This window comes from Miscanthus floridulus, chromosome 19, assembly GCF_019320115.1.
Source record: "Miscanthus floridulus cultivar M001 chromosome 19, ASM1932011v1, whole genome shotgun sequence".
Classification (NCBI taxonomy): Eukaryota; Viridiplantae; Streptophyta; class Magnoliopsida; order Poales; family Poaceae; genus Miscanthus; species Miscanthus floridulus.
The window spans coordinates 18,367,536-18,393,002 of record NC_089598.1 but is presented as its reverse complement, the minus strand read 5'-3'; the positions used below and the strand labels follow the sequence as shown (position 1 = coordinate 18,393,002).

Genomic DNA, 25,467 nt, shown 5'->3' with positions numbered 1-25,467 from the left:
TCTAACGACGAATTCGGTGGCATACAACGATCTCTCAATACGTAGCTAATACGTTCTACACGATAGCGTTGTTATGTACCTGCAGAAGATTCATTTCAGCCCAATTCCCAATGAATACATAAAAGCAGTAAGGTTTTATCCACACGCTCTACACGAATCCCCAGATACGTGTACAACGGTAGTAACTACCCGAACCATCGTCCTATTGACGGCATCGCCTCCACAGACGGAAGACCCATTCATGAGATACCTTTGTAAAACATGCGTAGAACATGTAATTACTCCAGCATCATATAAGCATTCACCCTAGATCGGCGGTGTATCCGATCATGCTCTCACAACTCACACTTACCGAGGCGTAGAGGCAAGTGATCCATTCATTACCACTCAAACAAGTGGCACTCATACAATAGCACGCCGTATGAGCGACGAAAGAGAAATATGATGCAAGAATCCCCGTCAGTACTTAATTAAGCCACCTAAAGTCCTTAACTGGGCATAAAGGATATGATCACTGGCACACTTTATAGTTTTAAAATCACGTTTTCCAAATGCCTTTTGTTTTAAATACACTTGTGAACAGTAACACGCTAAACCATGCTCTGATGCCAGCTATAACAGAACCGACCAATTATACGAAATTAAGTAAGAAAATCATCCACCAGAGCAGACGATTGAGCAAACTTAAGCCCGTATAACCCGGTAGTCCGTGAAATCACGAAGGATTTCAAACCAACTCGTGTCCTAGCCATGATCGTAATAAGTTTAGCGGTCACCATCACATATTACATAAAAGTTCACAATCTCAGATACATCAGAGTTTTAACATAGTTATTACAAAACCAGTTCGAATAAAAGTAGCGGAAGTCATTTGTTCAAACCACACACACACTCACGCAGAGTTTAAATATAGTGCCAGCGCATGATCATCTCCAACAAAAGCATCAGATGAGACGTAAGGAATGACCATGCCCATGGTCCTAAGCATCACCCATCGCAGGATAAAGGCAGTTGATACAGTAGCCATAATACATCTGCCCATCTGCAACAAGTGGGAATAAAACCCTGAGTACGAGAAGGTACTCAGCCAGACTTACCCGACATAACAGAAAATAAATGACACCAAGGATTATGAAGGGCTTTATAGTAGGGTAGCTGACTCATTTGCAAAAAGAAGCATTTTTAGACTTTCAAGAACTTTTCTAAAAGCATTATTGCCAAGTTAATTATTATTAACCTATCAACTAGATTTGCACCTATACTAGAGTAAACATGTGATTAAGCAGATAATGATAACCCATGATCATTAAACAACTACCATACTATCATATTCATTATAACTGTCCAAGTGTTACATAACATTTACTACGATGAAGTAACTCAAGTCAAGTGCTCACTATCCAGGAGCGATGGCGATTCGAATCGATTCCTAACCAGCTGGTGATTTATTCCTTACACAAACCTCACTCACCCGCTAAAGTGAGATATTGATCACCGAGTCAACTTTCCAGGAATCTCGAGTTTGCCAGGAACCATATGTACCCGGGGGCCGACCGACTGCACTTTGGTCTTATCATCCCGCCCCTGTGTCCTACCACACCTGCTCCGGCACAGTGCGTTGCGGGCAATCTACTCGGCCCGAAAAATCTCCCAGCTTCGCGGCCGGAAGGTACTTTATCCGGCCAGCTAAATGTAAGGCATACGTTCAACATGACTCGAGGCCCAACAACGGTCGGTCCTTAATCGACACAGACGGAAACACTACAGTCCAAAACTCTGCAAGTCTCCGTCCGGTCTCCACTTCATTTAACACTTAGTTATACCATGACTTCATAGTCATCCAAGCAGATCCAGGTAACCACCTATAGCTCGCAGGTGATAGGAAATCACCCGACTTCTACCGGTCTAAGCCAGCTAAGCATTGACTCGACTGCGGATACCAGGGTAAACAAGGATATAGTATAACAAAGGTAAACAAGGTATAATGCAGCAATGGTTGCAAACAACTCCTGAACGTAATGCATCAATTTAAAGTAAAGTATTTAATTAAATAATTGCAAACCGGGAGAAAAATGCTCCGGGGCTTGCCTCTCTCGAAGGAGCTCGGGCGGTGATCGGGGCACTCCGGAAGTTCCTCAACATCCTCCTCGTCGGCTTCTGGCACTTCCTGCTGCTGCACCTCGAGCTGCTCCTCGGGCTCCTCGGGTATGACGACTGGGTTCTCGGTTTGCGATCCTGTATGATGCAATGCGCGTAAGTGATTATGCAAACGGTGCATCGAAGGAGATGAATGCAATGGATATGTTTAAATGCAAGGTAGTCAACATCATCCAAGAAAATATACTGCAAGCACATGTCATCTACCGCATTCTCTCCTACTACCAATATGTTAAGTTAACATATCTTATGAAATGCTTCAAAGATACACCAAAGCTTTACTAATTTCTGAATCACACTTAAAGCAACACTTGCTTAGACCCTAATTAATAATAGGTTTGAATAGCAACATATATTTCTGATGCTCCTAAAAATCTGAGAAAATTACAGTAGCATAATACTACCCTAAACAGACTACCATAAAAATTTCATGGCATTTGGATAAGTAAACTATCCTACACAAAAATGACAAGCTATAGCATAAAAATGAGCATGAAATTACTTTGTACTATGAAAAGTGTCAAACAACAGATTGAGTATTTTTCCTATGTTCTTTATAGCATATAATCACTGTACAAAAATTATCATATGCATGTTCTATGCAACTTTGGCTCTTTAGCAAAAATAACAAAAGTCAGCCATTAAAGGCACTTGAACTACACCTCAAAATTTTCCCACAGCATATGCATGAAACATATTTTTCCTAGGAAGTACATGACATAATAAGATTAACAAACTTGGAATCATATTTTTCTGAAGACTATAGATTTTTCTACACATTTTTCAAGTTATCAGCAATATCCATGATCAAATAAAATCCTACAGAAAAGTATCCCAAAAATGACATGCAATAATTTTCCCAAGTAGATCTGGTGATAAGGAACCTAGCAAATTTTGTTTCAACAAATTTGGAGCAAGTTTGATCACCCAAACATTTTTCAAACCATTTCAGATTTCAATTAACAAATAATAAATGGAAATCAATTCATTTAAGAAATACTGGGCCGGCCCGTGGAGAACAGCTGGCCCATGGCCGCAACTGGCCCACGCGGACCGAGCGAAAGGGGAGCGCGGCGGCCTGGCAGGGCCTCGGCCCACGGCTGCTTTCGGCCTGGCAGGCCTGGCTGGCGGAGGCAGGGTGCCTCGCCGGGGCGCGCGCTGGCGCGGCGGCGCGGCTCGGCCAGCGGCCGGCGGCCATCTCCGGCCACGGCAGCGCAAGCAAGCGAGCGCTGGAGATGTGCGAGGAGAAGGCGAGTTCGGTAGGGTAGCTAGGCGAGACTGGAGGGGAGAAGGAAGACGGCTTCCATGGCGGCCGAGCACGGCGGCGCTATGGCCGTCGTTGGTGAGGCGCGGGGAAGCTCACCCTGGGCTCGGAAGGCGGTGCAAGCGCGAGCGTGAGTCGAAGGAAGGCAAGGCGGAGTTGTGGGCGCGAGCAATCGGGGAATGGCGCGGCGGTGCGGGAGCTCGACGCCGGCGGAGCTGCGGGCGCGGCGAGCGGCAGAGCTCGAGCTCTCGGCTCTGGAGGGGAGGAGAGGAAACGCGGGCGGGAGTGAGCGAGCGCGCGGGCACCAGCAGGTGAAGGCGGGCGCGTGGGCGTGGTGTCAGGCCGCGGCTGCCGCGCGGTGGGCGACGCCGGCGCGGGGTCGCCACGCGGCGGAATTTCTCTGCCGCGGTCGTGGCGTGGCGCAGCGCGACAGCGAGCAGGCGCGCGAGTGCGGGCGAGCGGGAGGCGCGGCGTGGGCCTGGGCCGGCAAAGTAGCTGCGGGAGCAAGGGCGCGGCGCGGAGGCAGGCCGGGCCGCCTGTGCGACTGGGCCAAAAATGAGGCGCAAGGCCCACGAAGGTATAAACAAGATTTTTCAAATTAATTTGAATTTCTTTTTTTTTCATTCAAACGAATTTTTGGACTAAATCAAAGCAGTTTCAAACTTTGGGCCAAAAATGAAAGTTGCTCAAAATTTTATCCTCTACAACTTTGATTTTAAGACCAACGTCCAATTCATTATAGATTTTGAATTATAAAATTAAAGTCAATTTTGACTCGAACCCTAATTTTTGGAGAATTATTTTTAAAGCAAAATTTGGCAATAATTCAAATACAAACCTTGCTCCAAAAATTATGATAAACAATTCTAGATGATTTACAATCATAACCAAACAAGTTCTACTAACCTAGCAACAAAATCAGGGCAAAACAATTCTAACAAAGGCATGCAACATTCAGGTTTCACAACATGTTTCAGATGTTTCGAAGCAGTGTTTCACTTGTTATTCACATGATTAAGCATGTATGATTTGGATGCTTGATGATGCATGATATGCGTGATTTGCAGTGCCTAAATGTAGGCATAACACCGGGGTGTTACATCCGCCTCCTCATCGTCACTATCAACACCTAAGTGTAATCGGTCAAGGAACACTATGTCCTTTGGATTTTCCACCTCATCTCTAGAGTCCTCGTCCACAACCCTTTCGATGTCTGTCTCCATTTCGACTAGCCCGGTTAAGTCTATCTCAAAGCTCCCTTGTAGCCCCTCTTCATGTTGATAGAACTCTCCGTCATGTGTTTCTGGGTTCAAGTTGTAATCTTCATCGTTTGGGAGAGGTAGTCTACCGTGCGGCGATATTGTGTGAACAACATACCAACCCTTAAGGTTTTCCTCGGTTTGGCAAGCATATGGACTATAATAGACTTGCTTGGCTTGTGTGGCCACAATCCATACATCATCACCTTCATAGACGGAATCATGTCGAGTCTCGACTAGCCCAAGATGAGGGTACTGTCTCGATACCTTAGGATCAAACCACCGGCATTTGAATATGATAGGACTAAAAGGTTCGGCTCCACAAAACTGGAGTTTGTATATTTCTTCAAGTATCCCATAATAGTCCTTGCCATCAGTTCCGGGCGTCATAACTCCGGTATTTGTGGTCCTTCGATGCGGCCGACTCTACTCGTAGCTTGTTGTGTGAAAGCGATACCCATTGACGTCATAAACGTTACATGACATGACCCTAAAGTTGAAGCCATCGGCAACCTGCCGCAATTCAACACTTATAGATGCATCCCTATAGCACTACAAAGTCAGGCTAGAGCGTTATGTTATTCACACAAACGACCAACTTGAAATCAAGAAACAAGGGGGAAGTTGGACGGTACCTTCTTTTGGAACCAAGAAATGAAATCCCGCTCCTTAAGAATGGTATCAACTTCATGAGGGCGAGGTCACCTTGATTGACGCCAGAATAGATTAACAAATTCCCTGTGTAGACAAGAAACATGACGGGGTTGGATGCAGAATAGTGACGGTGTAAGTAACAAGTTCGTTGAGAACTTACTCGATATAAGGCGCCACTTCATCTAGGTTGGCCAACAAATATAGCATGATACTGCACCACTCTTCATTGCTCAAGGTCTTTGGGCTCAATGCACTCGCTCTTCCGAGTGACCCTTTCAAAAGGCTAGGGGTAGATTTATTTTTGTCCTCATTGTAATGAGCCGGTCGATTATGCACGCTAGGAAGGTTGCCCTTATAGTATGTTGTTGTGAAGTTTGACACCTCCTCGTTAATGAACGCCTCTACCATGGAAGCCTCAATTCTGGCTTTATTTCCACATTTCTTGTGAATAGTCTTTAGACATCTCTCGATTGGATAGCACCAGCGGTTCTGCACGGGCCCCCCCATTCGTGCCTCGTACGGGAGGTGCACAATCAAATGCTGCATCGACAGGAAGAAGCTGGGTGGAAATATCTTCTCCAACTTACAGATCAACTCAGTGGCTCTTTTTTCCAAGTCAGCCACCATGTTTCGAGATAACTCCTTGGCACAAAGCTGGCGGAAAAAATAGCTCAACTCTGCTAGCACGACCCAAACATGCTCAGGGACAAAGCCTCGAACCATCGACGGAAGAAGGCGCTCAATCCATATGTGGAAGTCATGACTCTTCATCCCTAAGACTCAGCTAGTAGATGGGTTGGCCCCCCTCTTAAGATTCGCTGCAAACCCATCAGGAAACATTAAGTCCTTGATCCATTGGACTATAACCGTCCTGTGCTTCTTTTCCAAGACGTAATCGCCCCTAGGCCTTCTCCATGTCTTGCCGGCTCTTGGTGGTCGCATCTCTAGGTGTGGTCTATCGCATAGCCTTGCTAGGTCCGCTCTAGCCTTAGGGTTGTCCTTTGACTTGTCAGTGTCCATGAGTGTTGCCCAGAGAGCTTCGGCGACATTCTTCTCAGTGTGCATTACATCAATGTTATGTGGCAGGGCCAGGTGCTTAAAATAGGGAAGCCTCTCCAAGCCCGACTTATGAGTCCACATATGTTGAACACCATACCCCACGAAACCAACTCCGTCTTCCTTGGCGACAAGACCATCTATTTGAGCAAGAACCTCAGCGCCAATCATCTTCTGCGGTTCAGGGTCTGTCACTATGACACCTTTTTGTAAAGTTCTTAATGTCTCGTCTGAATGCATGGTCAAGAGGGAGGAATTGTCGATGTTTGTCGAACGAGGAAAACTTGCCACCACTCTTCAACCTAATGAACTGCAGAGCTGCCTTGCATACCAGGCATGGGAACTTCCCGTGGACACACCAGGCGTTGAATAGACCATACGCCAGAAAGTCATGCATCGAGTAGTGGTACCAAACGTGCATTGTGAAGTTCCTCTTTGTAGCACGGTCGTATGTCAGTACCCCGTGATCCCATGCACTGATCAACTCATCAATCAAAGGCTCCATGAACACACCCATATGTTTCCCCGGGTGACCAGAAATTATCAGCGACAAGAATATGTTCTGACGTTGAAGAAGGACGCCGGGGGGAGATTGAGGGGGATAACAAAGATTGGCCAACAAGTGTATGGGGCCGCCATCATTCCAAAAGGATTGAACCCATCTGTTGCAAACGCAACACGCACATTACGAGCCTCTAGAGCTTTGTCAGCATAAATGCCATCAAATGTTTGCCATGCTTCACCATCTGATGGATGTACCATCTTGTCAGGATTGTATCGGATGCCATTTTTGTGCCATGTCATCTGTTTTGCGGACTCCTCGCTCATGAATAGCTGTTGGAGTCTCGGTATGAATGGAAGGTACCGTAGGACTTTCATGGGGATTCCAAGCTGCTTCTTCTGCCCATCACTAGATTCTACCTCCACATACCTAGAGGACTTACACTTTGGACAGTACTTTGCTTCCGCGTGTTCTTTCCTAAAGAGGACACACCCGTTCTCACAAGTGTGTATATGCTCATACGACATCTTAAGAGCATTGAGGAGCTTCACTGACTCGTACATGTTCTTCGGCAGCGCGTGATCTGCCGGAAGCAGGGTCCCAAAAACTGCCAGCATACTATCAAAGCAGTCTTGACTCATGTTATGCATGGACTTTAACCCCATTAAGTGTCCAATGGCATCGAGTTGAGAAACATTTGTCTTGTCATGAAGGGGCCTCTTAGCCGACTCCATCATGCGATAGAACGCCCTTGCGGTTTCCTCTGGCTCCTGCTCCTTGGTTTCATCCGTACATCGTACACCGAAGTGTGCTTGGTGGAAGTCATCCATCATGTCTGGTACCCCGCCATCACTATCAAACTCCTCCAAGCGTGGCCTCAATGCATCATCTCTAATACGATGGCCTTCACCATGGCACACCCACCGGGTATAGTCTGGCGTAAACCCAAACTTGCAAAGATGTTCCTCAATGACCTTCTTGGTTTTCCTATTCCTGTTTGCACATTCGTTGCAGGGACACCACACCTCTGTCGCTGCTTGAGCACCCACACCAAATGCTTTGTCCAAGAAATCCTCAGTCTTCTGTATCCATTCACGAGTGACCTAATTCTGACTATGGCGGCCCGTGTACATCCAATCACGGTTATCCATCATCTACCATATATATAACAGAGTAATATAACCATCAATAGCATATGCACCACTTGCCTACTATCTAATAGGTAAGGATAGATCCTAATCCCACCCGCGGATACGTAGATGAGGTTAGTTTCCATGCTCCGCTCCAATCCGAGATAGAATTTTGGCAGCACATCCCCGCTGTTCTCCCGATACACGTCCTGGAAGGGAGAGTGTGTATCTAGAGAACAACAGGGAGGTGCTGCCGAAACCCCATCTCGGACCGGACCGGACCATACAAACTAAATCATCTACGCATCCGCGGGCTATCCAAATAACATGGACAATCCAAAACAGATACGGTCGCAGATATGCAGAGATCCGCATACCTACAACTGTATCTCTTTCGGATGGGAGACTCCTAACTGGTTTACGCGATCTAGCTAGGGTTACGGACAAAGGGCTTATACCTAGGGTGGCGGTGGAGTGGAGAGGTGACGCGGTGTAGGCAGACCCGAAGGAAGACGCTCGGGGTACTCCGGGTCCCCTCCGTCGGGCTCTTCTCTGCAAAACAAGAAACACAATTTATAAGTTCAAAATTTCGGCAGAACCTCCCCTGTATGGGGAGGCTTCCAAAACCTGCAAGGAAAAAGACGGCACGATGGCCGACATCCACAATTTCGACACGATGGTCGACACAGCGACATATGGCACGATGGCCAACACATCCACAAAAGGCACGAAGGCCCACTAATCCAGAAATGGCACGAAGACGAGCAACAGGCGGGAGGGGGGCTTTACCTTGGGTGGCAGTGTAGTCGGGCGACGCGGAGTCAGGATCACCCTCGTCTTCGGCTAGACGCGGGGAAAACAGCGACAACCGCTCGGCGTGACACGACGACGCGGGGGCGTGACGGTCGTCGGCCTCTCCTCCCCTCCTTCTCCCCTCCTCTCTTCTCCCTTCCTCTTCTCCCTTCCTCCTCCAAATGCTCTCTGCACGGCCGGCAGGGGCGCACGGGGCCAGCCGGGGGCGCTCGGGGCCGGCCGGGGACGCGCTGGCCACGAGGGTGGGCCACCGGTGGCCGTGGCCGGGGGCGCACGGGGCCGGCCGGGGACGCGCTGGCCGTGGGGGTGGGCCACCAGCGAGCGTGGCCAGGGGGTGGCGGCGGTGTCCGACCACCGGGCGAGGCGGGGGACGACGCGGCCCCGACGACGACGGCGCTCGGCGGGCCGGGCTGCTGCTCTAGCCGTGCGAGGACGGGGCGGGGGCCGCCTCCGGCGGCGCGGGGATGGGGCGGGGGCGGGCTACGGCGGCGCGGTGATGGGGCGGGGGCGGGGGAGGGGCTGCGGCGGCGCGGGGGACCGGCGGCGGCGAGAGGAAGGGGATGCGGGGCGCGCGGGCGAGAGGAAAGTCTGACTGGGCCGTGAGTGGTCTATGTGGACTGGGCCTTTGCCGAGGGCCCAGATCCGGGCTCTCGGCAAAGTTGTTTTTTATTTTTTTTAAAAAACTCTTTGCCGAGAGCCCTTTGAGGCTCTCGGCAAATACAAAAAAAATTTGTTTTTTTTCCCAATTTTTTTCTGGTGGCTAACAATAATATTTAAAAGACATATTTAAATTTTGGAGCTTTTTTTTATTTTATTAGCTATATTTAATAAGTTTATTTCATTTACTTGAATTCTTCCCGGTAATTAAAATTTGAACTGCAGGTGCATCGAATATTGGAATTAAGTGATTCAAAAAATCATATTCATGGTATTGCATGTGGTGTGAGACCGTATCCAGTGACAGATGCCAAATTTGGCGCATCATTTTCACGGAACACGGCGAGGAACTTGCGTGTAAAGTATTTTTAAATTATATAAAATGGAAACGGAGTCCGAAATTCACGAAACTTGTCAAGGTGTCATTTCATCGCATGTATAGGCTGTGATAAAAAATTGAGTGGGTTTCGAGCAAGTTGCGACGTCCGATGCCTAAAACCCAGACATCTCTGCATGTGAGGCATCGGACGTCGCAACTTGCTCGAAACCCACTCAATTTTTTATCACAGCCTATACATGCGATGAAATGACACCTCGACAAGTTTCGTGAATTTCGGACTTCGTTTCCATTTTATATAATTTAAAAATACTTTACACGCAAGTTCCTCGCCGTGTTCCGTGAAAACGATGCGCCAAATTTGGCATATCGATGCACCTGCAGTTCGAATTTGAATTACCGGGAAGAATTCAAGTAAATGAAATAAACTTATTAAATATAGCTAATAAAATAAAAAAGCTCCAAATTTTAATATGTACTTTAAGGTACAACAGTAAACCCAGGGAAAAAATTTGGAAGCAAAAAAAGCAAAAATTTTTTTTTTGCCGAGGGCACAGAAACGACACTCAGCAAAATAATTCTTTGCCAAGGGCCAAATTCTGACCCTCGACAAAACAGACGGCAGGTGAAGGCCGTTTGCCTGCCGTCACAGGTTGCCAACGGCCTTTCTTTGCCGACGGCCGGACCCTCGGCAAAGGGCCCGGTTGCCGAGAGGAATTCTGTGCCGACGGCCTGGCCCTCGGCAAATATGGTTTTGCCGACGGCCTACCGTTGCCGAGGGCCGACTCTCGGCAAACCTTTCTTTGCCGAGAGCCCGACCTTTGGCTCTCGGCAAAGACTCTGGCTCTTGGCAACGGGCCTGTTTCCGGTAGTGTTAGCATTAAGATTTCAGTGACATGATTTGGTCCTCTGAAAATGATGCACCAATAATTCAAGGTCAGTTCTTTTTCTTCAACTATGATAAACTTGCTTCTCTGCCATTTGTCGATGATGCTTCGCTCTTCTTGACGCCAAAAGCAATGTAGTTCACACTGATATCATCTGATAGGGACCATTCTCCACTCAACGGATTGTAAACGAACCCTGCCATCTCTTCGATCTGGGGGTAGATGTCAAGATATCAGCAACACAACTTACAATCAAATTCAGTGTGATACAGTGATTGAAAACTTGCTTGGGACTAAAAGGCCTTGTTGTTGTTGTTGTTGTTGATGTTGTTACAGTGATTGAAAACTTACGGAGACAGAAGCCTTTTGCAGCATTAGGACAAGCTCCTCAGGGGTAACCAGTTTGGACCACTCATGTGTGCCTCTAGGAAGCTGCACAAGTACAAAAGCTCAGAATGAGATATCAATCTTAAGCTGCATTAGTAATCCACCTCAAGAAAAACTATGCCAGTATAACTGTAGAACATCATAGCACTGAATGTTTCTCTGGAGAAGTGGAGATCTTAACCGTCTAGGACCATTACTGGATTCTAACCTGGGCAACAAAAAATCAGAAATTCAAGAAGCCTGAACTGACATGGCCTTGATTTTAGAATGATGACTGCATTAGTTCACAAGTTCTCTTCATTAGATCATAATAAAGAGTTCCAGATTTGAAACAGTCCTCAAACCAGACCAACTTTGAAGGGCGTAAACCACTGGTTTATGGGTCTAAAAACAGACTCTGACAACCGAACCTACAGAAACAGGTAGCTACACAAAACAAGGGGCACTCTCTATATGTGCAGTCCGTGACATCTTATGTTAGAAAGAATAGAAGTATAGAACTGCCATGTTTCCTTTACAACATACTGAATATTTAATAGATTTGAAAAACTGATTTGTTATAGCTCAAGTTCATAAGAAGCATTAACTGCCAGAGTCCAGACTACAGGTTCCACTAGAGTCAAAAACATCACTAAGCAAGCATATTTCTCCAACACAATGGACTACCCAACTAAATTTATTGATCTCAAAATGAAGCCAAAACATGAAAGTAGGCTAGGTACTAACCCATCTGAGGATATACTCAGCAGCAACTATTTCAGTGGCATATGCTCTCATTGACCGGTTGATTGTGGAAACCACAGTGGCGCCATTAGGAACTGTCAAAGCCGAGAGGGATTCACAGAACTCCAAAGGATTAGCGACATGCTCAATCACCTGTAAAACATACAAAGTTCAATCCATATTCCAGATCCAAATTACATTGGTTCGCAAAGCTGCAAACTAAATGACCCCCCCAGTGGCGGATGCACGATGCGGGATAAGGGGGGGCTAAAACAATGGAGATGTTGATTTGCATAAAGATTTAATGGTGAAATCAAGCTTTTGCTACAATGATTAAGCTTAAAATCAAGACATTAGGGGGGGCTAGAGCCCCCCAGCCCCCCCTTTGGATCCGCCACTGGACCCCCCGCCCCAACACATACACACACAAAATGGCAGTGGCCACATGATCTAAAGATTCTACTGTTCGGAATAAGCTTGCATGCTGATATTCTGTTTCAGATTTCACAAGTCTCTCATGATGAGTCATGTTGACGTACACACAGTGCTAATATCCAGATGTACGTGAAATAAATTAGTCTTATCTAACCTTATGACCGAACTAATACAAGTATAAACATATTTTCTCTTATGGCTAACACACACAAAAGTATTGCCGCCCTATGATCTAATATTTCTTATTTTTCTCGAAAAACGCAGGAGAGTTGCATGTCATTTCAGTAAGAAGAAAAAAGGGGCTACAAAGGAGAGGTCAAAAGACCAAACCTGAACCCCCCACCTGATAAAAATTTTCTAATAGGTAATTATGCTCAATCAGATAAAAGGATGGCACAAATGGAAAGCTCCAAGCAATGAAGTGCAGGACCACCAAGGTCTTTTTCAGTATTATTCAAAACAAAAGGCTACTCCATACTATTTTGAAGGAGAGGATGAATACAGATCTCTCATAACTAAAAAGACTAAAGAGTGGACACTGTTTTGGTGCGACATTCTAACGTGGGTCCATCGTCCTGCCTGCCGCGATCCCGCACCCCTCGCTCCTACGCCCATCCCTTGCGACAAAATTCACTCCCCGCAGGCAGAAAATTAATCACACAGAAAAAAAAATCCCACCCGTGCATGGAAGGCAAACGCCAAATCAAGGCGAAATGAAGAAGGAAACAAAAATCGCGTGTTAGAATAGATGGAAGTTGGAGGTAATCACCGTGAGAATAAAGGAAACACCGGCGCCCCACACAATCACCGGCAATTCTCTTTTCTCCCTCGCTCGCTCGCCTGCCCGGCTTCCCTAGCTTGCGCAAGGGAGCGTGAAGTGGACCCCACGACGACGACTATCCCGGCGAATGAAGAAGGAAACAAAAATTGCCTACGATTATGTGGTTGCGATCCCATCCGTCCGAGCAAGGAGAAGTGGAGACCAAAGTGATGTCGCGGACGGCGTCCAAGGACATCATCATGCTGCGGGGCTCCGTCGCCATCGTCATCGAGTTAGGAGCGTTGTAGGCAAAATGCGCTAGCTGCTGCGGCGACATCGCAAGGGGTGGGGAGCGGCGACGGCATCGCGAGGGCCGAGCGGCGGTGGTAGCGCGCATGTTGAGGAGCGGTCAGCGGTGTAGACCACGCGCAAGCACCAAGGTTCATCCTAATCTCTGGTTCTTTTCTAGCGTGCCCTATCCTTTCTTCCTGAATCACATTATGTTCTGTCGCGATTCAGTCTCAGTTCTCAATCAGTCACTGTCATGGTGAATCACTGCTCAAACTAAGGAGATATTATCAGGGAGACCACCTATCGGTGTTTCGAATAAACACCAACTAGTAAATTTATATTTGTTGCGCGTTAGGCTCGGATGGTGTACTAAAGGACACAAGGTTTATACTGGTTCGGGCAGAATGTCCATACGTCCAGTTTGCTGCTGCTCGTGTTATTAGTACCGAAAAAGGTTTTTAGTTGGGGGTATAAACGGTCGAGAGAGGGATAGGTCCTAAGTCTCTGATGGAAAGATCGAAAGGATGCCAAGAGCTCGATTGCTGTTTGGCTGTGTGTTGTATGTGGAATTGATTTGTCCCCCTAGTGGGGTGTCCTGCCCTCCCTTTTATAGATCTAGGGGGGAGCAGGGGTTACAGATGGGAGAAAGAGGAAAAAACCCAAAGGTAGAGAAGGTCCTTCGAAGGTGTCGGGTCCTCCTTTTCCCTTGAGCCTGCCCTGCTTTCATGGCAGACCACGCCAGGGATAGCATGCTTCGCTGATCCTGATAGGGCTGGGCTCTAGCTTCGTTTCAGTGAGTGGTCACGTCCCATCCTCCCCCAGTGGATGGTGCGGTGTGTCAGGGTGCCGAGCCATGACTCTGCGGGGAGTAGACGGGGAAGTGACTATTCGCATGTTACTGTTGATGACGTGAGTTCTCTCTTGGGCTGTAGTGGTTGTCATATGCCTGTGTTAGTATCCATGCCCGAGGGTTGATGGCGGCGCCTACAACACTGTAGGACAAAAGTTGGCGCCTACAACATTGTTCGGCTCTGTTAGGTCGGAAAGGGCTTAAAGCGCACGTCCCGTCGTATCCTGACGGTACCTTCCTGTAGGCGTGCAGGGCATGGTCCTTGGTACTGCGGTTGACTCGAATGTCCTGTTGTACCCTGTGCTCGTCATTATGAAGGGGCAGAGCGTAGACGTCGGGTGAGGCAGAGCCCGCCCTCAAACGTCAGGTGATGCGGAGCCTGCCCTCAGTCGTCGGGCAAGGCGGAGCTAGCCCTTAGCCATCGAGCGAGGCAGAGCCTGCCCTTGGACATCGAGCGAGGCAGAGCTAGCCCTCAGTCGTCGGGTGAGGCGGAGTCTAGCCCTTGGGGGTCGGGCGAGGCAGAACCAATCTTCCATCGTTCGGGCAAAAAGTGTAGTAGCGTTCTTGTCTAACCGGAAGTGTCAACGTTTGATGGTTATTAGTTCCACCTCATTGGGTACCCCGGTATTAGGTCCCCGACAGTAGCCCTAGAGCCCCTGGGTGATTCGGATAGAATCACCCGAGGGGTATTTTGATTCGCCAGAGGGTGCACGCGAGCGCACCCGTAGGGTGTGGCCCCTTTGCCCTCGGGTGATTCAGATAGAATCGCCCAAGGGGTATATCGATTCATCAGAGGGTGCGCGCGATCGCACCCGTAGGGTGTAGCCCTCGAGCCCTGGGTGATTCGGATAGGATCGCTCGGGGGTAATTTCAGACCCTTCGCGGGTATGGTTGTGAGATTTGGTTTTTGTCCATTGGGCAGTTTAAAGGAAACCCTGATATCTCGTTCACGGGGATTCATCCAGGGTTAGCCCGGTTGAGACTTGATTGCGGATCGAGGCTCCCTTGAGGCTTGTGTGCTTGAGTTCTGGCCGCTCGTGGGCCCATCCCATGTTGGGACGACCGTCGAGACTGTTGGGCCAGCCCTTGAACTCCTAGGCCCAGTCGGGCTAGAGAAAAGTTTTTTGACCCATATCTCCTCTGTGGGAAAAGAGTCATGGTCTGCTCAGGAAGGCAAAACTTTCGACGCGATTTTGGTGGGAAAGGATAGGGATCGCGGGCGCATATCCCGCGACGTGACGTGGTGGTGTATCATGGTAGGCTCGGAGTCCTAGGTGGGTGGTTGCTCTACTCGCATCCATCGCCCCTATAAAACCAAGGGGTTCACCCCTAGGGTTCCGTACTTTGCCTCGTCACCTTTGCATCTGTAACCTCCATCGCTGTCGACGAAATATGGTCGGCAGTCTACCTAGGGGTATGCCCAAGGTAGTAGATTGTTGGCAGATAGATGCGCAAGCCACAAACAAGATGGTGACACAAGACAGACACGAGGTTTTATCTAGGTTCGGCCACCGCGAAGGCGTAATACCTACGTCCTGCATCTGATTGTATTGCTGTATGTCAATGAGAGATGTTTTTTAGAGGGGTCCCCTGCCCGCCTTATATAGTCCGGGGGGCAGGGTTACAGATCTGGAAACTAATCCTAGCTAGTTATAATTGCCATAGGTGGCCGGATAAGGATTCCTATTCTAACCGACCAGGATCTTGCTTGATCTCCAAATCTGCCTTGACTCCTTACGTGGGACTCCGAACAGGTTGCTCGGGCCGTGCGTCGTCTTCTGGTGGACCGGACCCCCTGATCCGGGCTAGCCCAAGCCTAGCCGTAAGGGTATAGGGGTTAATACCCCCACAGCTAGTCCTCGAGCACCATGTATTATGCTGCGACACGCCGTTCGATCTCCTTCGACTAATGCGATCCGTCTTCATGTCATCTCCAACTGATTGAAACATTGACCAATCAAATGCGCTAGTATTTTGGTTAGAACAGAGAGCAGTAGACCACGATTATAGCCGAAGATTCCGGTTGTCCGAAGAATGCATGGTGCTCTAAAAGAAAAAAGAAAAAGATTTCTTTCCTTATCAAGTGTGCCCACTTGTATTTCTGATAAGAAATGTAAGTGACCCTTGGACAGTAGTAATCCTGGCAATCAGTCAAAGCGTAGAGGTCGATAAAATAAACACATTCACCACAAGGTGAAGTGTGCCCACTTAGTCCCTGAGCCTGGTAATAGGTGACATAGGCACGTGGTGCCAGGGTCTAAAAAGAATTTCCACTGAAGTTAAGAATCCAATCATCGTACAAGCAATACAAGATGCACCTATAGGTGCATCGTACCGATATAGTCCCCGAGCTTGCTGGAAGGCGAAGTATAAGCCTTGTAGCAAGGTCCAAATAAAATGCTTCTCGACTGTATGTGAGTACACATCACATGTAGCCGAGGAGAGCAGTCGCCGAGCAGTGGTCGGAACAGTCCCCAAGCATGGTAGTAGTCAGAGCAGTCACCGAGCACGGTAATGGTCTGGACAGTCCCCGAGCACAGTAGTGGTCTGGGCAGTCCCCGAGCACGATAGTGGTCTGGGCTAAAGATGGCAATGGGGAATTCCCCGTTGGAGGTTGCCTCCCCATCCCCGTCCCCGCGGGGAGAAAAAATCCCCGTCCCCATCCCCGCCAAAGCTCACGGGGACAATTTCTCCCCCATCCCCGCCCCCGCGAGGGGAAAAATCCCCGTCGGGGATCCCCGTCCCCGCATTTGTTCATCACCATTCAGGTTAATTCATCATCATTCACATGAGTTCATCGACACAATATTAGAGTACACCACGAATCACAATCCAAAAATAGCTAAATAGCAAGAAGTAGGATATTAATCATCACAAAGGTGTAGAACTAGGGTTATTGCTGTTATATATACTCAGAAGACATTGGGCCTTCGTGGGCTGGTTGGGCCATCAGGAAAGTGAGCAAAGCCTGTATATAAACGGGGCGGGGATGCGGGTATCGGGGACGGGGAATGCTCCCCCAGACCCATCCCCGCCAAACCCGACGGGGGACGTTTTCTCCCCGTTTAGATCCCCGTGGGGGCATATTTGACTCCATCCCCGTCCCCTAATAGGGGAATTCCCCGCAGGGAATCGGGGATCGGGTCCCCGTTGCCATCTTTAGTCTGGGCAGTCCCTGAGCACGATAGTGGTCTGGGTAGTCCCCGAGCACGACAGTGGTCTGGACCATCCCTGAGCACGAGACATGCGGCAAAGAAACAAATGCCACCTGTACTATTATTTGGTGTATTTATTTATCTTCTTACTTTGTCAAGTCCAATCTGACACGTCTGGACAAAAAAGTAGACGGGTATAGCACGTCATACTGCCTTCTTGTCCTTTCAAGCAAACAGTCACTTGGCACCTGTATGGAGGTGCGTCAGTGTGGGCCCTCTCACACTAGCAATGAAGAGGCGCATACACTGATAACGAGAAGAGACGCATATATTGGCATAGATCTCAAGGTTGTGAAAACAACCGTCTACGGCGCGTGCGCACGTCTCCCAAGAATCTCGGGCAGATGAAATGGTGGAACTCTTGGTTATTTATAATATAGAACTGGTAAGTTACTTTTTACCGAACCCCATTACCATTTGCCGCCGCAGCCTTCTTCCTCTTGCCAACCCTAATACCTCCGAAATCATCACCAATCACTCCTCCACCGTATCCACCTTCATCAGCAAGGGCAGATTCATGGTGAAAAGTGACGCCCAGAAGAAAGCTGGAGTCATGGTGAAGGAGTGGTGGAAGTCAAGAAGCAACGAGCAGACCATCGAAGACCTCGTCATCATGGGAGTACTCCACAACAAGGAACTCGCAGGATGGCACGCGCCAGAGGGCGAAGGGTACCCCGATCCACAACCAGGTGAGATTGTGGTTTTCGAAGATTTCTTCAAGCGGGGTTTTGGGGTTCCAGTGCACCCTTTCCTTCAGGGGCTCTGTCTGTATTACGAGATTGGGATTTGTAATCTGCATCCCAACTCGATTCTTCTTGTCTCCACCTTCATTCATCTTTGCGAAGCATATGGTGGCTTCCAGCCCCATTTCGACTTCTTTCGCCATCTTTTCTGTCTATGGAAGAAAGGAAGCGATGGCTCGAAGATAGCCGGAGGTGTGTACCTCAATCTGCGTGACGGGATGAAGGCTCAGTACCTGCATTGCCCTTGGAACACGTCGCTTGACGACTGGTACAAGAAGTGGTTCTACATCTGCAAAGAACCAAACACGATCACACTGTGCGACGTGGGGTTCATTCCGGAGAAGAAGACCAGCTGGTTGGAGAAACCCGAGCACCTAGAATAGATCCTAGAACTACTTGGGATGATCCTGTGGAGGAAACTGGATGGTCCGAGTGTGGTCAGGAACTTCATTAGCCGAAGGATCCAGCTCTGCCAGAGGAGGGTACATCCTGGCTACGAGTACCAAGGTAGCACAGACCCAACGAGGACCAGGCAAGAGGCGCTTGACAAGATCGAAGTCAAAGCTAGAATTGGAGAGCTATTTAACTTAGCTGATCCAAATTATGTCAGATTGAGCGACATCGAGCACGCTTTTAAGCTCGCCCGACCTCCCCCAAAGGTAAATCATTCTGCCTTGTACCCATAGTGTTATGTTGTAACAGAAACTTACTATGTTATCTCCTTTGTGTTTCCTAGATTAATGGTCATGATAGAGCAATAGTGTTCGTATCGCCACCGCCTGGTGTAGATTGGCCACAAGTTGGCGGCCCAACCGCCCAGACCAGCACCAGGACCGAAGACGTTGACTGGGCGGTGCTCGAAGTTGGAGAGGAGGCAGTGGCCAAGGCTGCTGGTAAGCGGCCAGCAAGCGTCATCAGGCGATCTTCACTCTGTCGGATGATGACATAGAGGAGGGAGAGAACACAGACATCTTCCGACTCGTCCCTCATAAGAGGAGGCAACTGGAGTCGACGGAGCAAGGCGGCTCCTCCATGCCAGTGGGACCCACATCGCCGACCACTGCGGTGTGAAGGACAAGCGGTGGAGGGGTCGAGCACCAAGCCCCAGCATCGGTGCTGGATGTAGAGGGAGACCAGGTGTCACCCGTACAGCATGTGGAGCAAGCACGACCGAAGAGACGTGCCTTTGCCACATCATTCCGTGCTTCCAATATGTAAGTATTAGTAACTTTGATGTAAGCTTGCAATTTTCATTGATTATGGTTGCCTTCTGAACCATATCTCGGATATACTAGGTCGGCGTCCACCGAAAATCCAGATCAACTAGCCGGGAGCGGCATGGCTCCACCGGCAATTACAGAGAAGACTGCCCAGCAGTCAGCCATGGAGGAAAACATAGCAGAAGGTCCACCGGAGACTCAGACCACAAGCGGTCAGACAATAGTCCCCGAGCAGGGGGTCGAGGCAAGAGCTGAGCCAAGCACAAATGCTCTGAGCACTAACCCTGCTGAGGGCGACACTTTAGCACCAAGGGTAACAGACAAAACCGAGGAGCAGCAGCCGGAGGTGATAGCATAGAGAATGTTAGCCGATGCTATGGCCTGTGGGAAGGCCATAGTGATCGCAGAAGTTGCAAACTTCGGACCAGCACCGCTACCCAAAGAAGAGGCCAAAGAGGTCCTGGGCCATCCCTAGGACAAACAACAACATGTATATGTGTCACGCTGGCGGAACGACCAATGGGTTGTTCATGAGGAAATCCCAGAGGTCGAAGAGACCATGAAAGTTGAATGAGCGGCGAAACATCTGGTGATGGAAGTCCAGGTATGCTTTGCTTGACCACCTGATCTTGCTATCCAGTCAAACTGTCTTACTTAGCTTTTTACATGCAGGACTTAATGAAGACCGCAAGGTACCGAAAGAAGTGCTTCGACCAGATTGAGGGGATCACAGCAAGCAATAAAGAACTGGCGGCCGAGGTGGAACGCTTGTGCCACCAACTTGAAGCCGCCAACCATGAGAGGACGGAGCAAGAGGCGCAGAACCAGAACCTGGTTGTCCAGCTCAGTAACAAAGAGCAGGAAAGAACAAGTAAGTTGTCACTTTATCACAATGAGTGCATGACACATGTTGTTGCATTGTTGGTAGTAATAGCTGTAGTGTAGGCTTAGAAGCCGAAGTAGTCCGTCTCCAAGAGGAGAATAGCCATGTGGTCATAGAGTATGATCGCCTAAAGGAGGACAACAAGAAACTGGCGCATGACCAGTCGCAACTCTGGGACCACACAACCAAGATGAAGGAGGAACTGAAAAGTAAGTGTTCCAGACCACCTTGCTCACTTTTGTTGCCCACCTTATCTTGTCGTGGCCTAACATTTTAATGTCTTGTGTGATTTGCAGTTTTAAAAGTCAATGCCAAGAAGCATCTGGAAGCCATGATAAAAGAATGTGACGGCTGGAAGGCGCAGTGCCAAGAGATCACCAATGATCGGGATGCATGGAAGAAATGGTGCTAGGAAGTGGCAACGGGCATTTTGCCAGTCCTCAACCTTATCGATCCAGCGCTTACAGAGAATGTGCCAGGGACGCCACAGCTCGGACTGGTCGATAGATGCCGAAAGGCATGGGGATGGTTCCAAGAGTTCATGAAGGAGGCGGGTGAGTACACAGGCGCACATGTACTAAGCATGGTGCGTGCTCACTACCCCTTGATCGATCTCAAACGCCTAGAGGCTGGATACCCGAAGGAGATAGATCCAGACAAGGCTGAGGAGCTTCGGATGACCCAGCTAGACTTGTCGACAAAAATAATTGGCAACATTAACCTGTGTGGAGGCGGGACAGCACCTATACAGGGTATGCCATCAACAAGTCAGCTGGAAGCGCCATCAGTTTTGAGCCAACCGGCGAAGCCTGCGGTCTCGACCAGCCAGGCATCGGGGGGGCCATCTTCTTCAGCTTGACCAGTACAAGAGTCTCCAAGACTCGAGCAGAATGTCAGGAGCAGCGAGCAGCAGGTGCCATGTGCCCCGACCAGCTAATAGGATAGGCTATAGCTATAGAAGAAGATGTAGTTGTGTTATTGTAAACTTGTACCTTTTCAGGCAAGCTTGTAATAACGTAACTGTATATCATCATAAGCTTGTTTGTTTTGTATAAAACGCATTTAAGCTTGAAACTCGCATTGGTGTAACTAAGTGAGAACATGTTAGCGTTATGTTTAGTTGTACCAGTTTAGTCGACATGTCATCCTAAAAGGTTTGTATGGCCCTGGTTTGCCATGTGGTCGGAGTGTGAGGTGCGTGACCTGTGCACATGTAGACGCAGACAAGTCAAACTAGAGGGGACCTGCCGATCACCCGTAGCGTAGAGAGCAGATCCCATGCACACGTTGGGAGGAACCGGAGACAGGGCCTGCTCTGAAAACCCAGGAAGGAATGGTGGTCGGCTTTGACTGGTTGAGTTAGAATAACCATAAAATTCGAAGTGACACATTAGAGTGGTCGGAGAAATCATAATAGCTTTATTGAATTAAATCGAAAGTACAAGAGGAGTACATATCTTAGTAGTTAAGCATATAAATGCCTAAGCTTGTCGATGTGCCATGAATTGGGTACGTTCGTACCGTCTAGGTGAGCTAACCTGTAAGACGTTGGTCATGTGACTTCCTTGATCATGAAGGGCCCTTCCCATGGAGTTGCGAGTTTATGGACACCAGCCTAATTCGTCTTCCACTTCAGGACCAGGTCCCCGACCACGAAGAACCGCTCTTTAACATTCTTGTTGTAGTACCTGCGCAAAATAGCAAGGTATTTGGTTGTACGTACGCAAGAATTGAGCTGCTTCTCTTCTGCACTATTCACTTCTAGCTCCCACACTTCATTGACCTTGCCTTCATCGAAGTTCTCTACCTGTGCTGATCTGAAAGCTATATCTGCTAGGAGGACTGCCTCAGCACCGTAAACCATAAAGTATGGTGAGACACCGGTATTACGACTGGGCTGGGTTCTGAGGCCCCAGACCACGGCTGGTAACTCTTTGAGCCATCTTCTGGGAGCTTTGTCATTTTCTCTGTACATCCTCTTCTTTAGTGTGTCCAAAATCATACCGTTTCCCCGCTTGACCTATCCATTAGCTCTAGGGTGCGCCACCGAGACGTATTTTACTACTATGCTCCTTTCATCGCAGAAGTCCCAAAAAGCGTTCCCGGTGAACTGAGTACCCAGATCAGTGATGATGCTATTGGGCATGCCGAAACGGTGGATGACCTGGTCGAGCAACATGACAGCCTTTTCTGAGGATGCCTGTACCAGAGGTATGTACTCTATCCACTTAGAAAATTTGTCGATCAGCACAAAGACACATGTAAATTTCCTAGGAGCCGGTTTGAAGGGCCCGATCATATCCAGTCCCTAGCATGCGAAGGGCCAAGAGGCTGGTATTGTCTAGATCTCATGTGCTAGTATGTGGATTCTCTTGGCAAAGAACTGACAACCCTCATAGTGGCGGACTAGCTTCTCTGCATCGGCTACCGCTAACGGCCAATAGAACCCTGCTCGAAAAGCCTTGCCAACAAGCGTTCTCGAGGCTGCGTGGTTGCCGTAGGAGCCAAAGTGGATTTGGTCCAGGAGATGTTCGCCATCCTCCTGAGTTATACACTTCATCAAGATTTCCTCCTTTGTGTTCTTGCGCCATAATTTGCCATCGACGAGCAGATACTGCTTACTGCGACGCATCAGGCGCTCATTTTCTATCTGATCAGTGTAACCGCTGCCATCTGTCAGGTACTTGATGAAAAGTACTCTCCAGTCGGGCTCATTAGTGGTCGAAGGTGGCTCGGTCGTGCTTAACGCTGGAACCGTAGCCACCAATAGTTGGTCTGGAGGCTTGTCGACCATGGGATCTTCCTCTTCGATGGAAGGCATGAGCAGGTCTTGGATGAATACGCCATGTGGGACTTTGGCTTAGGATGATCCTAACTTTGACAGTGCATCTGCTGCTTGGTTTTTGTCCCGGACCACGTGTATGTACTCGATGCCATAGAACTTGCCTTTCAGCTTTCTGATCGATTTGCAGTATGCATCCATCTTTTCGCTAGTCATGTCCCAGTCCTTGTTGAGTTGGTTGATGACCAAAGCCGAGTCTCCATAGACATAGAGACATTTAACACCGAGATCGACCGCAATGCGCAAACCATGTAGGCATGCTTCATACTCGGCGGCATTATTAGATGCTGGGAAATAAATCCTGAGGACGTACCGGAGCTGCTCCTTGGATGGTGACACGAAAAGAACTCCTGCTCCTGCACCGTTGATGTTGAGAGAGCCGTCGAAGTACATCTTCCAATACTCATCGGGCCCCTAATAGGCAGGTGTGCTTAAGTCTGTCCACTCGACGATGAAATCGACAAGTGCCTGAGACTTGATTGTAGTATGGCTTGCAAATTCCAAGGAGAAAGGGCATAGCTCCATTGCCCATTTGATGATGCACCCATTTGCATCCTTGTTGCGAATGATGTCTCCCAGAGGGTACTCGGTCATGACCACCACACGATATCTGTCGAAGTAATGTTTCAACTTTCGGGATGTTATCGGTATGGCGTAGATCAGTTTTTGAATCTGTGGGTACCTGGTCTTGGATTCATTGAGTACCTCACTGATGAAATAAATTGGTCACTGTACCTTGTAGGCGTGGCTAGGCTCGTCGCGCACGACCACCATGGTAGTGGAGACCACCCGATTAGTTGCCGCAATGTAAAGTAGGAGAGTTTCATCTTCTCTGGGAGCAGTGAGGACCGGAGGTGATATAAGGTATTGTTTCAGCTATGTGAAGGCAGCATCTACTTCCTCCGACCACTCAAACTTCTTGGATGCTTTGAGCAGTTTGAAAAACGGTAGTATTTTTTCTCCTAATCTTGATATGAAACGACTGAGAGCAGCCATGCATCCGGTAAGCTTCTGAACATCCTTCACCTTTTTGGGTGGCTTCATGTCTAAGACAGCTTTGACTTTCTCTGGGTTAGGGCATATGCCATCGTAACTAACAATGTTGCCAAGCAATATACCAGAAGGAACACCAAAGATGCACTTCTTTGGGTTTAATTTCCATTGGAATGTATTAAGGGCTGCAAAGGTGCGTTCCAGGTTATCAACAAGGGTATGTGCTTCCTTGGTTTTGACAACTACATCATCAACATAAGCCTCGACGAGGTCATCTTTTATCTCGTCTTTGAGGTAGGCCTATATGGCGCGTTGGTAGGTAGCCTCGGCGTTCTTGAGCCCGAACAATATGGTCGTGTAGTAGTAGGCGTCGAAAGGCGTGATAAAAGATGTCTTGATCTGGTCGTCCTTTTTGAGAGCGATCTGGTGATAACTAGAGTAGCAATCGAGAAAGGAAAGCAGCTCGCAACCGACGGTTGAATCTACGACCTCGTCTATGCGAGGTAAGCCAAAGGGGTCCTTAGGGCAATGTTTATTGAAATCAGTGTAATCAACGCACATTCTCCATTCATTATTCTTTTTGCGTACAAGAACCGGGTTGGCTAACCACTCCGGATGATACACTTCTTTGATAAATCCGGCTGCCAAAAGCCATGTAACTTCTACCCTAATCGCCTCCTTCTTGTCGCGAGCGAACCGTCGTAGCTTCTGCTTGATAGGTTTGGCCTTGTCGTTGACATTCAAGGAGTGGTCGATCAAGTTCCGAGGTACACCGGGCATGTCAGCAGGTTTCCATGCGAACACATCCACATTGCTCCTCAAGAATCTGACGAACGCGTCTTCCTATTTGGGATCTAGGTTGGCCCTGATAAGGGTCGTTTTGTTGGGATCACCGTCGACCAGCTGGATCACCTTATGCTCCTTGGACTTGATGTTCTTGCGTGGAGCCTCGAGCTCTGGGATCTCTAGGTGGTCGGTTGAGGTCTTCTTGGCGTCGAGCATGGTCTCGGCCATGCAAATAGAGAGGTCATGAGCCTCTGTTATTTTGAAGCTGTTGTCCTCGCAGGTATAAGCTGCGTATACATTGCCCTTGAGGGTTAGAACTCCTTTCTCGGTAGACATCTTGAGCACCAGATACCTGTAATGAGGTATGGCCATGAACTTGGTGAGCGATAGTCGACCAAGGATAGCATGGTAGGTGCCGTCGAAGTCAGCGACCACGAAGTTGTCATAGTCGGTGCGAAAGTGGTTTGGGGTCCCAAATTGCACAGGTAGCATGATCTGCCCGAGAGGTGTAGAGCTCTGTCCAGGGAGAACACCCCAGAACTATGCCTCATATGGCTTGAGATCCACCTAGGTTATCTTTAGGGCTGGTAGACTGTTCTTGAACAGTATATCGATGGAGCTGC

At 48.6% G+C, this 25,467-nt stretch overlaps 2 protein-coding genes across 2 annotated transcripts in view; one reads left to right on the top strand and one right to left on the bottom strand.

Moving 5' to 3' along the window:
• LOC136528210 (exopolygalacturonase-like) overlaps positions 1-25,467 on the top strand; it is a 269,570-nt gene that overhangs the window by 45,141 nt on the left and 198,962 nt on the right. The window lies entirely within an intron of this gene.
• LOC136528212 (ubiquinone biosynthesis O-methyltransferase, mitochondrial-like) overlaps positions 1-25,467 on the bottom strand; it is a 90,027-nt gene that overhangs the window by 15,871 nt on the left and 48,689 nt on the right. Inside the window, exons 7-9 of the transcript XR_010777002.1 lie at positions 11,830-11,979; positions 11,068-11,148; positions 10,708-10,928 (exon numbers count right to left, since the gene is read on the bottom strand). The gene's annotated coding sequence lies outside the window, so the exon portion shown is untranslated. The remainder of the gene's footprint in view (positions 1-10,707; positions 10,929-11,067; positions 11,149-11,829; positions 11,980-25,467) is intronic.